Source organism: Schistocerca serialis, chromosome 10 (genome assembly GCF_023864345.2).
Source record: "Schistocerca serialis cubense isolate TAMUIC-IGC-003099 chromosome 10, iqSchSeri2.2, whole genome shotgun sequence".
Lineage (NCBI taxonomy): Eukaryota > Metazoa > Arthropoda > Insecta > Orthoptera > Acrididae > Schistocerca > Schistocerca serialis.
Genome location: NC_064647.1, coordinates 88824239 through 88839764, shown reverse-complemented (window position 1 = coordinate 88839764; position 15526 = coordinate 88824239). Strand labels below are relative to the sequence as shown.

The 15526-nt window shown below is 47.4% G+C and overlaps 1 protein-coding gene across 1 annotated transcript in view; it reads left to right on the top strand.

The window, feature by feature from the left end:
* The first annotated feature begins 1930 nt into the window (after positions 1-1930).
* The window catches only part of LOC126425126 (ankyrin-1-like), a 58834-nt gene continuing 45238 nt past the window's right edge, over positions 1931-15526 (top strand). Inside the window, exon 1 of the mRNA XM_050088070.1 lies at positions 1931-2043. The gene's annotated coding sequence lies outside the window, so the exon portion shown is untranslated. The remainder of the gene's footprint in view (positions 2044-15526) is intronic.

Here is a 15526-nt window from a genome sequence, read left to right as displayed (position 1 = left end):
GCATAGAACCTCCACATTGCTTACCTTATCAGTCCACCTAATTTTCAACATTCGTCTATAGCACCACATCTCAAATGCTTCGATTCTCTTCTGTTCCGGTTTTCCCACAGTCCATGTTTCACTACCATACAATGCTGTACTTCAGACGTACATCCTCAGAAATTTCTTCCTCAAATTAAGACCGGTATTTGATATTAGTAGACTTCTCTTGGCCAGAATTGCCTTTTTTGCCATAGCGAGTCTGCTTTTGATGTCCTCCTTGCTCCGTCCGTCATTGATTATTTTACTGCCTAGGTAGCAGAATTCCTTAACTTCATTGACTTCGTGACCATCAATCCTGATGTTAAGTTTCTCGCTGTTCTCATTTCTACTACTTCTCATTACCTTCGTCTTTCTCTGATTTACTCTCAAACCATACTGTGTACTCATTAGACTGTTCATTCCGTTCAGCAGATCATTTAATTCTTCTTCACTTTCACTCAGGATAGTAATGTCATCAGCGAATCGTATCATTGATATCCTTTCACCTTGTATTTTAATTCCACTCCTGAACCTTTCTTTTATTTCCAGCATTGCTTCCTCGATGTACAGATTGAAGAGTAGGGGCGAAAGGCTACAGCCTTGTCTTACACCCTTCTTGATACTAGCACTTCGTTCTTGATCGTCCACTGTTATTATTCCTTCTTGTTGTTTTGTATATGACCCGTCTCTCCCTATAGCTTACCCCTACTTTTTTCAGAATCTCGAACAGCTTGCACCATTTCATATTGTCGAACGCTTTTTCCAGGTCGACAAATCCTATGAAAGTGTCTTGATTTTTCTTTAGCCTTGCTTCCATTATTAGCCGTAACGTCAGAATTGCCTCTCTTGTCCCTTTACTTTTCCTAAAGCCAAACTGATCGTCACCTAGCGCATTCTCAATTTTCTTTTCCATTCTTCTGTATATTATTCTTGTAAGCAGCTTCGATGCATGAGCTGTTAAGCTGATTGTGCGATAATTCTCGCACTTGTCAGCTCTTGCCGTCTTCGGAATTGTGTGGATGATGCTTTTCCGAAAGTCAGGTGGTATGTCGGCAGACTCATATATTCTACACACCAACGTGAATAGTCGTTTTGTTGCCACTTCCCCCAATGATTTTAGGAAGTGGCTATCGAATGGGAACCGCAAACGTTTGATGACAAGGCGACAAGTCAACCGAATCGTCCTTCGGAAAACACGTCTGGTGTGTCGTACACGGCGTTAATCCACACTACGTGTGTCATATGGCAGGGATCTAATTTCTACGACTGGTAAGTGAGAATGCCTCCTTGCCCGATATGCAGTAGATGTTCGTATGAATGTGAATGTGATCACTCGCAAGGAAACGAACTATAAAAATTGCACGATTTGTTCAGCTAAAGTTGGTCTGCATATTACATTCCTCCAAGAGCTCAGTAGTGCCTTGAGCACGTGCTGAAGCAGTATTTCACTGTAGAGTCGGATGAACGTCATGACTGTAGTGCACAGGCGATTATCAGGTACGTTTAACACAAAAGTCCACGACACGACATGTAATGTAAGGGTATGTCGTGCATAATCGCAATAAAAATGAATGCTCCAGTTTTGCAACAGCGTGAAGTAGGGACTACCTGCAGGACAAGTTTTCACGTCAAAAAAATCCTAACAATAAAAGAAGGTATTCAAAGAAGGTACTCGTTTCCAGTTAAAAGGAGTTGTAATGCTCGAAGGGAAAGTAAAATCTTTAACAATGTGGTCCAAAATTAATGTATTACCCATGATGACGCAACCCTATTGCATCTGTGTTGTTACGGCGAAACGCCGATGCAATATAGCAATGAAGGCTCCAATGACTCACTCGGAATACAGCATTCGCTCGCGTTCGGCCTTCTCCGCCATCATTCGGAGTGACACGACGTCGGAGTGGCGGCCCCGCCTGTTCTCGAACAGTTGCTTGCCGGGCGTGGCAGCGGTCAGACGTGGCGGACGAGACTACTGTGTGTTTCAGCTCCTCAGCTGTGCAGGCGTGCGTGTCAATATAGCAGGTAGGAGCGCCGAGCCAGCTACTTTGGTTGTAACTGCAGACTTTATCAAGATGTTAAACTATGAAGTGAACTATCGAAGTAATTCGCAATGTAACTGTAGAGGCGAGTCCAGCAACGTCAGACAGCCTCAGAGCCAAACAGATAGCGAACGATTGCTATCTAAAGTATTCGGTGAAAAATTTTGATTCTTCTGCACCTTGCAGCTTGATATATTTTACTCGATAAAGGTTTGAACTTATTTTCGTTGTTCGTCACAGTTACTGTACTGCACGAAACCGAGTACATAGCTGCACGACATTTTTAAGTTTACAGAGGTAAAATCACATTGCGTAGACTTTCCGTATAGTCCATTTTAGGTCATACCTTACTGCATATGAAATGTAACCAGTATATCTAAATTGTCTATAAAGTTGAGATAGGACTGATACATGTTTTCATTCTCGAGATACTGGTCGTTATATCCCGCATTACGTCCGAATCCTTTCCTGCGCATCGGGAATCGAGTGGTCGTAAAAATAATCGCCGTATCTCATAAACGGTTCAAGGTTGCGAAACGACGTTTCCTTGGAACTGCCAGCACGCAGAAAGGACTCTTTTATCGTATGATTAACACTCGATACGTTTTTGTCAAACGTGTGAGCAGAACGAAAACAGACTCCCTATAAAGTACACCACGAGGTTTTGTTCGAATTTTCTTGTCCAGACACACAGAAAGAAACAGGCAAACGAAGTATCAAAGTGACCAGGTTGAGGTGTCCTTATGCATGAAAATATTTAATTGCTTGAAAGTAATCAGAGCAATTAAGGAAAACTTAGTTACTGAGTTGAGGAGAAATTGAAATATTTCATGAAAAGCTGCTGTAAGCTATGTAAATGAACTGTCAAAGTTCTAGACCTAGGTGTTTTGCGCATAAAGAGATACAATGTTCAAGTACCAAAGTTAGGATTTTCGAGAACAGAAGACGTTAGGAAAGAAAATGAGGTGTCAGTAAGATCGTGCTTTCTGAATGAAACTTAAAAAAGTCAAATAGTATGTGAAATTATTTGTGCACAACAAATACATATATCAGAGAAACATTCGTCGAGGCTTTGAATGATACTCGAAATCATGAACATAAAATAAGGTGCATCAAATGTCTCTAATATTTTTTATTTCAAAGTTTTAGACAAATCATTTCGCAAAACGTTTGATTTTATTTCGAAAAATCATGTATGCATTACTTAACCAGATTATTTAGATTAACTAAAACGCTTGGCCTTAACATTGACTTCCGATGAATTACGTTCGCGACGAGAGTGGCGCAAAGTGACGGCGCGGGGAGGGGGGGAGGGACCGCGGGGAGATGTGCAACAGCGACGCTGCCACAACCATGGAGCAGTGTTGGATGGCCACGATGGTTCCAGCGCAACACATTGTGCATTCGTCTGAAGATTGCAAATCTACATGGTTATTTTTGCGACATGCTCCACCGCAATGTAAACATTGTTGTATTGTGTGTTTAGGTTTGGCTTTTATACTAGATATGCAATAAATTAGAATAAAAATAACGCTTTATGATGTTTGTAGAAGAAAGAAGTTAGGGACTTTGTTTACTGTCGCCATTTTGTGTACGCATACATAATTTGTTGCAGTATTTCGCTATTCTTTCAATTGTCTCTTATTTCTTGTCGCATTGTTTCGTGTCTTATGTCCTATGTTTTGTTCTTAGAAATAACAGTTCTGCACTTTATTTTTTGCCTAATGTACGCCCCGCCACTTGCTACCATGAACAGATGCTTGAAAATCCATGCTTTCATAGAAGTGTACGCTCATTTGCTGTCTTATCTTATTTAAAAATACATTACAAATAGTGTCTCATATTTCCAGATCTAGTCAATACATCTAGATCGTCGCCAATCTCTAGACCAATCCATCATCCTAGGTACGCGCAGGATGGTACTTGTTCTATGCCGTGCGGTCTCGTGCTTCTTGTCACGGTCCGCACGGCTCCCCCCTCGGAGGTTCGAGTCCTCCCTAGTGTGTGTGTGTGTGTGTGTGTGTGTGTGTGTGTGTGTGTGTGTCGTCCATAGCGTAAGTTAGTTACATGAAGTAGTGTGAAAGCTTAGGGACCGATGACCTCAGCAGTTTGGTCCCATAAGACCTTACCACAAAATAAAAAAAACTTGTTCTATAATAACATTATCACAATTGATTTTTAATTGAACCGGCTCTTTGCCCAGGGAATCCATCACTTCAGCCTTGGTTTTAGAAATCTCATGGTCGTATTGTTTACAAAGGAAATTCAACTGGTGCAGTGCACTTATATGCTGATAAGCCAAAAGATTGTGACCACTGCCCACCACGACGTTGGATGCCGCCTGATGGCGTTTTGGGCACGTGACGAGGTGACGAAAGATCCGTACCCAAAGACTGGAAAGTTGCACACGTCACACCAGTATTCAAGAAAGGTAGGAGTAATCCACTAAATTACAGGCCCATATCGTTAACGTCGATATGCAGCAGGATTTTAGAACATATATTGTGTTCGAACATTATAATTAACTTCGAAGGAAACGGTCTATTGACACACAGTGAACATGGGTTTAGGAAACATGTTTCCTGTGAAACACAACTAGCTCTGTTTTCACATGAAGTGCTGAGTGCTATTGACAAGGGATTTCAGATCGATTCCGTATTTCTGGAATTCCGGAAGGCTTTTGACAGTGTACCACACAAGCGACTCGTAGTAAAATTTCGTGCTTATGGAATATCGTCTCAGTTATGTGACTGGATTTGCGATTTCCTAGCAGAGAGGTCACAGTTCATAGTAATTGACGGAAAGTCATCGAGTAAAACAGAAGTGATTTCAGGCGTTCCCCAACGTAGTGTTATAAGCCCTGTGCTGTTCCTTATCTATATAAACGATTTGGGAGACAATCTGAGTAGCCGTCTTCGGTTGTTTGCAGATGACGCTGTCGTTTATCGACTAATAGTCATCAGAAGATAAAAATAAACTGCAAAACGATTTAGAAGAAATATCTGAATCCAGAATGAGATTTTCACTCTGCAGCGGAGTGTGCGCTGATATGAAACTTCCTGGCAGATTAAAACTGTGTGCCCAACCGAGTTCGAGTCTCGGTCGGGCACACAGTTTTAATCTGCCAGGAAGTTTCAAATATCTGAATGGTGCGAAAGGTGGCAGTTGACCCTAAATAACGAAAAGTGAGGTCATCCACATGAGTGCGAAAAGGAACTCGTTAAACTTTGATCACACGATAAATCAGTCTAATCTAAAAGCCGTAAATTCAACTAAATACTTAGGTATTACAATTACGAACAACTTAAATTGGAAAGAAGACATAGAAAATGTTGTGGGGAAGGCTAACCAAAGGCTGCGTTTTATTGGCAGGACGCTTAGAAAATGTAACAGACCTACTAAGAAGACTGCCTACACTACGCTTGTCCGTCTTCTTTTAGAATACTGCTGCGCGGTATGGGAGCCTTACCAGGTAGGACTGACGGAGTACATGTAAAAAGTTCAAAGAAAGGCAGCGCGTTTTGTATTATCGCGAAATATGGGAGAGAGTGTCACAGAAAGATACAGGATTTGGGCTGGAAATCATTAAAAAAAAAAAGGCATTTTTCGTTGCCACAGAATCTTCTCACGAAATTCCAATCACCAACTTTCTCCTCCGAATGTGGAAATATTTTGTTGACACCTACATATGGCGGAACGATCACCACGATAAAATAAGGGAAATCAGAGCTCGTACGGAAAGATATAGGTGTTCATTCTTTCCGCGCGCTGCACAAGATTGGAATAATAGAGAATTGTGAAGGTGGTTCGATGAACCCTCTGCCAGGCACTTGAATGTGATTTGCAGAGTATCCTTGTAGATGTAGACAGTAGGTAAGCAGAGCCGACACTAACGGGGGATAATCCTATCGAAGATATGGGGTGCAAATGCGGTAATAGATTGAGAGAAGCGATCTTGACCAAGGCCGGCCGCGGTGGTCTAGCGGTTCTAGGCGCTCAGTCCGGAACCGCACGACCGCTACGGTCGCAGGTTCGAATCCTGCCTCGGGCGTGGATGTGTGTGATGTCCTTAGGTTAGTTAGGTTTAAGTAGTTCTAGGGGACTCATGACCTCAGAAGTTAAGTCCCATAGTGCTCAGAGCCATTTGAACCATTTTTTGATCTTGACAAAGGGCAGATTACGAGGGTTGGAACTTTAGTAGTGGCAACTATTTATTTACAATTTATACCAAACAGATAGGCCGTTTTAAAGTATAACTGTACTTCAAAATAGTCACCAGCTTTGTGTGCAACTCGTTGCCTGCGATACGGAAGTCGCAGGATAGCCTTGGCAGCGCCCCTGTGTTGACAGTTCTAGTGGTGCGGTCTATTGCCCAACGGTTCTCTGTAACAGTTCTGAAGCGAATGCCGTGCTGTGCTGTTCATTTTTGAAACCCAGCCTGAGATCAGGTTAGAGAAAGAAGCGACGACACTCACTTTCTGCAGAACCAGCGCAACACTTAGCACAACAATGCACGGGCGCATATGGTGCAAGCTGTGATTCATTTGTTAGATCGAAGGGGCTGGGACGTGCTGTACCACCCACCACACTTCCTGGACCTAAGCCCCTGCGACTTCAATTTGGTTTCTAAGATGATGGAAGCTTTTCATGCCATTCACTTTCGAACTGTTGCAGAGGTACATCGGGCAATAGATCGCTCCAGTCGAAGCATCAACACAGCTGGAGCTGCTAAGGGCATCTAAAAGACTTTCGCGTCGCTGGTAACTCATTATGAATAATTCTTGCTACTACTTTGAACGACAGCAAAACTTTGAAACATATATCTACACTCCTGGAAATGGAAAAAAGAACACATTAACACCGGTGTGTCAGACCCACCATACTTGCTCCGGACACTGCGAGAGGGCTGTACAAGCAATGATCACACGCACGGCACAGCGGACACACCAGGAACCGCGGTGTTGGTCGTCGAATGGCGCTAGCTGCGCAGCATTTGTGCACTGCCGCCGTCAGTGTCAGCCAGTTTGCCGTGGCATACGGAGCTCCATCGCAGTCTTTAACACTGGTAGCATGCCGCGACAGCATGGACGTGAACCGTATGTGCAGTTGACGGACTTTGAGCGAGGGCGTATAGTGGGCATGCGGGAGGCCGGGTGGACGTACCGCCGAATTGCTCAACACGTGGGGCGTGAGGTCTCCACAGTACATCGATGTTGTCGCCAGTGGTCGGCGGAAGGTGCACGTGCCCGTCGACCTGGGACCGGGCCGCAGCGACGCACGGATGCACGCCAAGACCGTAGGATCCTACGCAGTGCCGTAGGGGACCGCACCGCCACTTCCCAGTAAATTAGGGACACTGTTGCTCCTGGGGTATCGGCGAGGACCATTCGCAACCGTCTCCATGAAGCTGGGCTACGGTCCCGCACACCGTTAGGCCGTCTTCCGCTCACGCCCCAACATCGTGCAGCCCGCCTCCAGTGGTGTCGCGACAGGCGTGAATGGAGGGACGAATGGAGATGTGTCGTCTTCAGCGATGAGAGTCGCTTCTGCCTTGGTGCCAATGATGGTCGTATGCGTGTTTGGCGCCGTGCAGGTGAGCGCCACAATCAGGACTGCATATGACCGAGGCACACAGGGCCAACACCCGGCATCATGGTGTGGGGAGCGATCTCCTACACTGGCCGTACACCACTGGTGATCGTCGAGGGGACACTGAATAGTGCACGGTACATCCAAACCGTCATCGAACCCATCGTTCTACCATTCCTAGACTGGCAAGGGAACTTGCTGTTCCAACAGGACAATGCACGTCCGCATGTATCCCGTGCCACCCAACGTGCTGTAGAAGGTGTAAGTCAATTACCCTGGCCAGCAAGATCTCCGGATCTGTCCCCCATTGAGCATGTTTGGGACTGGATGAAGCGTCGTCTCACGCGGTCTGCACGTCCAGCACGAACGCTGGTCCAACTGAGGCGCCAGGTGGAAATGGCATGGCAAGCCGTTCCACAGGACTACATCCAGCATCTCTACGATCGTTTCCATGGGAGAATAGCAGCCTGCATTGCTGCGAAAGGTGGATATACACTGTACTAGTGCCGACATTGTGCATGCTCTGTTGCCTGTGTCTATGTGCCTGTGGTTCTGTCAGTGTGATCATGTGATGTATCTGACCCCAGGAATGTGTCAATAAAGTTTCCCCTTCCTGGGACAATGAATTCACGGTGTTCTTATTTCAATTTCCAGGAGTGTATTTTGTGTAAGTCGTAAATAAATAGTTGCCACTATTAAAGTTCCAACTCCCGTATTATTATTACGCAGAGCCTGTGAACGACTATCTCGATAGTATTCACGTGTTACTGTCGAGAGCATCCATTGAAAGAGATAGGACAGTGAAACTACCACCAGGCGCTAAGCTGTTTGACACCCAAGACTCTTCAGAGAATGTGGGGTTCCGAGGCTTGTCTGCTCTGTCAAGTAGGATAGATAGTCACCTGTGGCATCTCTGTGGGAAGAGAGGAATGCTGATGCTCCGCAGCAGATAACCCCTGTGCGTTCACATGTTGACCCAACGACCTCGTCAGTTACAATTGCCGTGGGCGCAGGACCATCGAAATTAGTCATACAATGAAGGCTTTCACGACCGGATGGTACTGTTGTTTATAATTCTTCCGGGTTATATGGCCGTGGTCCATGGAATACTTCTATTCCTAACTATTCCCGACTCGGCAGGACTCAACAGGACCAGCCATACCTCTGTGGATGACCAACGTAGTATTGGACGAAACGTTAGGAATAGAAGTATTCCATGGACCACGGCCATATAACCCGGAAGAATCATCAAGAACATCGGAATTAGACCGCAGATCAATGGAAACGTGTCACGTCTTCTAGTGAATCACATTTTTGCTACACGAGGTCGTTCGTCGTCTCCACAAACGCCATCATCGAGGTGAACGGTGGCTCGAAACGTGCAGCGCGCCACGGACGCAGGATGGTGAGAGCTGTGTTATGCTGTGGGAGACATTCTCCTGCGCTTGCATGTGACCTGTGGTAGTAATCTGGCACGCTGCCATCTGCGAACCACCTGCATCTCTTCATGTTTGATATCTTCCCCAATGGCCATGTCATCGTTCGGAAGTACCGTTGTCCGTGTCTCAGAGCCAGAACCTTGCCACAGTGCTTTGAGGAGCATTATAATAAAACTCAGGTTGATGTCTCGAAGACCAAATTCGCCTTATGTAAATCCTAATGAATCCATGTGGGTTGCTGTCGGGCGCCATCACCGCGTACGGACATCAGTGGACCACCATTTAAGCGAATTACATGAACTGTACGTAGACATTTGCTGCCACATACCTACACAAATCTACCAATACACTTTTGGATCCCTGTTGTTGGTGTTGGTGTTGGTGTTGTTGTTGTTGTTGTTGTTGTTGTTGTCTTCAGTCCTGAGACTGGTCTGATGCAGCTCTCCATGCAACTCTATCCTGTGAAAGCTTCATCTCCCAGTACCTACTGCAGCCTACATCCTTCTGAATCTGCTTAGTGGATTCATCTCTTGATCTCCCTCTACAATTTTTACCCTCCACGCTGCCCTCCAATACTAAATTAGTGATCCCTCGATGTCTCAGAACATCATGTCCTACCAACCGACACCTTCTTCTAGTCAAGTTGTGCCACAAGCTCCTCTTCTCCCCAATTCTGTTCAATACTTCCTCATTAGTTATGTGATCTACCCATCTAATCTGCAGCACTCTTTTGTAGCACCACATTTCGAAAGCTTCTATTCTCTTCTTGTCTAAACTATTTGTCGTCCACGTTTACTTCCATACATGGCTACACTCCATACAAATCCCCCCAGGGGGTCCACAACTCTTTTGTGGCTACGTGCGTAGCAAGCATGGGACCCTGAGGTAATGTGACCTTCCTTCCTTTCCGGGCTGCATACCTTCCCTTTCCGCATCCTTCCCCATCCCCCATCTTGGCCCCCCCCCTCACCTCCACCTCTTTCCTTCCCTTTCTCCCCCTCTGGGAGTATGTTTTGTGTTTACGTCTGGAGATGGACGCTCGAAACTGCAACAAATTCTTTGCTTTCTCCGCTTGCAAGTCTTCGTCCTTCCTTTGTCCTTCTCTTTTCCTTACCTCTTCTCTTTGCCCTTTTCTCCGCTCCAGCGTTTGAGACCTCTCTTCTTTCCTTTCCCTTTCTCTTTTTTCCTCCGTGTGCGTGTCTGAAGGCCGAGCCACACATTTCTATGCATAGCCGGTGACGGGGTAACGCGTAATTCCCCGCCCCGGGTAGACAGGTAGGACATGTACATACCCCCTGGTAACGGCCAAGCCCAGGGAGGGGTGATTACCCGAGATGATACCTTCCGAAAGTGCCAATTGGCCCCTCTGTCCGTTTGTCGGGAGGTGTGACCTGAGGTGTGAACAATCACCTAAGGCGGGAGTGCCCTCAGAGAGGGCCCCCACAAGGAAGGAGCGCGCCATCGGAGACGCCGGTAATCGTGGGGGATACTTTCGCTATGGTTTCCTCATCTTCTACTATGTCAGCTCACAAGCGTAAGTTCAATGAGTCTCAGCAACGGACAGTCCTTCCATCGTTGCCACAGTTCCTTGTTGTTTCTCGGTCTGACGAAGGTCACAACTTCTCCACGGTCCACCCTTTCATTATTCAGAAAGGTGTCGACGCAATTGCAGGTCCTGTAGAGTTTTATTCCAGATTACGAAATGGCACCTTGTTGTTAGAAACAGTCAGTGCCCTTCAGGCACGAAAATTGCTGCGTACTTCACTGCTACACACCTTCCCTGCCCGGGTGGAAACGCACCGTACTTTAAATTCATCACGTGGGGTCGTTTATACTCGCTCCATCGACGGATTGTCCGACGAGGAAATTCAACACTACCTGTCTGACCATGGTGTAACGGCAGTTCATAGAGTTATGATAAGGGTTGACACGAACATCATTCCAACCTGGACTGTCTTCTTGACATTTGACAAAGTTCAACTCCCATCGAAAATCAAAGCAGGCTATGAGATAATTTCCGTTCGCCCTTACATCCCAAACCCTACGCGCTGCTATTGGTGTCAGCTTCTCAATCACACCAGTCCTGTTCCAATCAGGCCAAATGTGTTACGTGTGGCAAGGATGCCCATGAGGGTGCTTGTCCACCTCCATTCTCTCGTTGCATCAACTGTACGGGTGACCACGCTGCTTCCTCTCGAGATTGCCCCATTTTTAAAGACGAAAAGCTCATTCAGGAAAACAGAGTGAAGGAAAAGGTGTCGACCTTTGCTGCTCGAAAATTATTCGCCAGTCGAAAGCCCACTGTGCCTCAGACAGGAAAATGCAGCACTGTCCTTGCCTCTCCTCGGCCAACAAAGGAGGCAGCCACGCAGACTTGTGATCTCACCTTTAGTGCCACGGTCGTCAGATCGGCGAGCGCAAAGATCGCCCGTTCAACCTCCCCACTTTCGCCTGCCCACTCTATGGCTCACCCTTCATCAGGTTCTGCTAAATCTCGAGCCCAAAAGTCAGACACCAAGACTTCGAAAAAAGAGCATACTCATGAAGATTTTTTCACGTTCCACAACTTCACAACCATCGGTTCCTCCTTCATCTAAACATCAAGTTTCCAAGAAGGCTAGTAAGAAACCCAGTTCATTTCCTTCTCCGCCAAGGCGTGTCTCATGTACAGCAGCACCTGGCGGTAATCGCCCTCGGCCGTCTTCTGTGTCGCCGAGGCGCACTGCTGGTGGCCGATAAACCGGCCGATCGCTGGTGGCAGGAGCTGCTCCTGAACAACCTATGGATCAGGATCTTCTGCCTTCAACTGAACGCCATTCCATGCTATCGGTCGCAAGCTCTGAGCAGTCACTGAGTTGACGGCAACCTTGGTCACATTCCTCCATTTTCTGTTCACCCTATGTCCATTATCCACTGGACTATCCGCGGTCTTCGAGCCAATCGGGATGAATTGTCGATCCTCTTACGATCCTACTCGCTGGTCATCTTCTGTCTTCAGGAAACAAAGCTGCGTCCCCATGACCGCTTTGTTCTCCCCCGTTTTCAGTCTGTCCAATTTGATCTCCCCTCTGTTGGAGGCACTCCAGCACATGGAGGACTCATGATTCTTCTCCATGATACACTCCATTATCACCCAATCCCCTTAAACACTTTCTTCCAAGCTGTTGCTGTCTGTCTTTCCCCTTCTGGATATAGCTTTTCTCTTTGTACTGTATACATTCCATCGTCCACACCAATGGCAAGAGCTGATCTCCTTCATCTTCTTGGTCAGCTTCCACCCCCCCCCCCCCCTATTTGCTGGTTGGGGACTTCAATGCCCACCACCCGCTTTGGGGATCTCCACATCCTTGTCTGCGTGGCTCACTATTGCTAGACGTCCACCAAGCGGATCTAGTTTGCCTCAACACTGGGGACCCTACATTTTTGTCTGCCTCCACGACAACTTTCTCTCATTTGGACCTTTCGGCCGGTACTGTTCCGCTAGCTCGGCGCTTCGAATGGTTCGCCCTTGATGATGTACACTCGAGTGACCACTTTCCATGTGTCCTTAGACTGCAGCCTCAACAGCCATATATGCCCCCGCGACGCTGGAAGTTTGCCCAAGCCGATTGGACCCTTTTTTCGTCTCTAGCGACATTCGATGACCGTCACTTTCCTAGCGTCGACGATGTGGTCACACATATTACAGACGTTATTCTTACGGCTGCGGAACGTTCAATACCACGCACCTCCGCATTGCCCCGGCGCCCCCCAGTTCCTTGGTGGAACGCAGCATGCCGTGACGCAATACGTGAGAGGCGATGAGCTCTTCGCGTTTTCCGCCACCATCCTACTTTGGACAACTGTATCCGCTATAGGCAGTTCCGAGCGCGATGCCGTCGCGTCATCCGCGATAGCAAGAAGGAAAGCTGGAAATTCTTTACTAGCTAACACCTTCACTCTCTCCTCGGAAGTTTGGAGTCGGATTCGACGGTTCTCAGGCGCGCCTAGTTTCTCCCCGGTCTCTGGGCTCACTGTCGCGCATGATACATTAGTGGACCCCGTCGCAATTGGGTCAACACTTTGCTGAGATTTCGAGCTCTTCAAATTACCCGCCAGCGTTTCTCCCGAAGAAACGTGCAGCGGAAGTGCGACCTCTTGCTTTCTCCTCTCAAAATCGCGAAAGCTACAATACTGTTTTCTCCTTGCGGGAACTCCAACATGCACTGTCTTCTTCTCGCTCCTCCGCCCCAGGACCGGATGGTATCCACATCCAAATGTTGCTGCATTTATCGTACCATAGTCTGCTTTACCTCCTTCGCCTTTATAATCGCATTTGGACCGACAGTACTTTTCTCAGACGATGGCGGGAAGCTATCGTCGTTCCTGTTCCGAAACCTGGAAAGGACAAACATCTCCCCTCAAGCTATCGCCCCATTTCTCTCACGAGTAGTGTATGTAAGGTTTTGGAGCGTATGGTGAATTGCCGTTTAGCTTGGTGACTGGAGTCCAGCAGTCTTTCAACACCTGCCCAATGCGGTTTCCGAAAGCATCGTTCTACAGTTGACCATCTTGTTGCTCTCTCCACTTATATCATGAACAATTTTCTCCGGAAACGCCAAACTGTAGCAATATTTTTTGATCTGGAGAGTGCATACGATACCTGTTGGAGGACAGGCATCCTCCGCACACTGTTCTCTTGGGGCTTTCGAGGTCGGCTGCCCCTTTTTCTTCACGAATTTATGGCAGAGCGCACATTTAGAGTGCGGATGAACACCACTCTCTCCCGTACTTTCTCCCAAGAAAACGGGGTACCCCAGGGCTCCGTGCTGAGTGTTGTACTGTTTGCCATTGCCATAAATCCGATCATGGATTGTCTTCTTCCTGATGTCTCGGGCTCTCTCTTTGTGGACGATTTTGCTATCTACTACAGCTCTCAACGGACCAGCCTTCTTGAACGACGTCTTCAAGGATGTCTCGATAGCCTCCACTCTTGGAGCATCGAAACCGGCTTCCGTTTTTCTCCAAGTAAGACCGTTTGTGTTAATTTTTGGCGACGTAAGGAGTTTCTTCCATCCTCCTTACATCTAGGACCTGTCAACCTTCCGTTTTCGGACGTCACTAAATTCTTGGGTCTTATGTTAGACAGAAAACTGTGCTGGGCCTCCCACGTTTCCTATCTTTCGGCTCGCTGTCTGCGATCCCTCGACACCCTCCGTGTTCTGAATGGTACCTCCTGGGGAGCGGACCGAGTGGTCCTTCTCTGCCTATATCGCACCTTAGTGCGCTCGAAATTGGACTATGGAAGCATAGTTTACTCCTCTGGTCGGCCGCCTATTCTTCGGCGTCTCGACTCTGTCCACCACCGTGGATTACGTTTAGTGTCTGGAGCTTTTTACACCAGCCCTGTGGAAAGCTTTTATGCCGAGACTGGTGAACCTCCGCTGTCCAATCGGCGAGCGGTCCTTCTGAGTCGTTATGCTAGCCATCTGTCTTCCATGCCTGCTAATCCGGCCCATGAAATTTTTTTGACGCCTCCTTGGATGTAGGGTATGCAGGCCGCCCTTCCTCCCTACCACCGGGAGTGCGCTTCCGTCAACTTCTACATTCTCTTTCCTTCCGCTTTCCTAAAACCTTCTTGACAACTTGGGGTACAGCACCGCCTTGGCTCCGTCCCCGGATCTGCCTGCTCTGTGGCCTTTGTCAGTTTCCCAAGGATGGTACCCCTTCACTTGTTTATCGTCGGGCATTTGCTGCTCTATGTGCACAAATGAAGGACGCCACATTTATTTACACTGATGGCTCGAAAACATCGTTAGGTGTAGGGAGTGCCTATATTGTTGGCGACACCCCAAATCGATTTCGGCTTCCCGACCAGTGCTCGTTTATACTGCGGAGCTTTACGCTGTTCTCCAGGCTGTCAAAAACATCCGCCGCCATCAGCGGATACAGTATGTTATCTGTTCAGATTCTCTCAGCTCTCTCCTCAGTCTCCAAGCTCTCTACCCTGTCCACTCTCTGGTCCACCGGATTCAGGACTGCCTGCGCTTGCTCCATTTGTGGGGCGTCTCTGTGGCGTTCCTCTGGCTCCCAGGACACGTTGGTATCTGTGGCAATGAGGCGGTCGATATAGCGGCCAAGGCTGCAGTCTCTCTTCTTCGGCCAGCCATTCGATCGATTCCCTTCGCCGATCTACGGAGCGTTTTATGTCGTCGTGTTGTTCTTTTATGGCACGCACATTGGTCGACACTTCCCCATAATAAATTGCGGGACGTGAAAGCTCTTCCCTGTGCTTGGACGTCTTCCTCCCGAACGCGTCGTCGGGAGGAGGTAATTTTAACTAGACTCCGGATAGGGCACTGTCTTTTTAGCCATCGACATCTTTTAAGCGGCGATCCTCCCCCACTTTATCCCCATTGCTCTCAGCTGTGGACGGTAAGACACCTTTTGAGTGCCCCT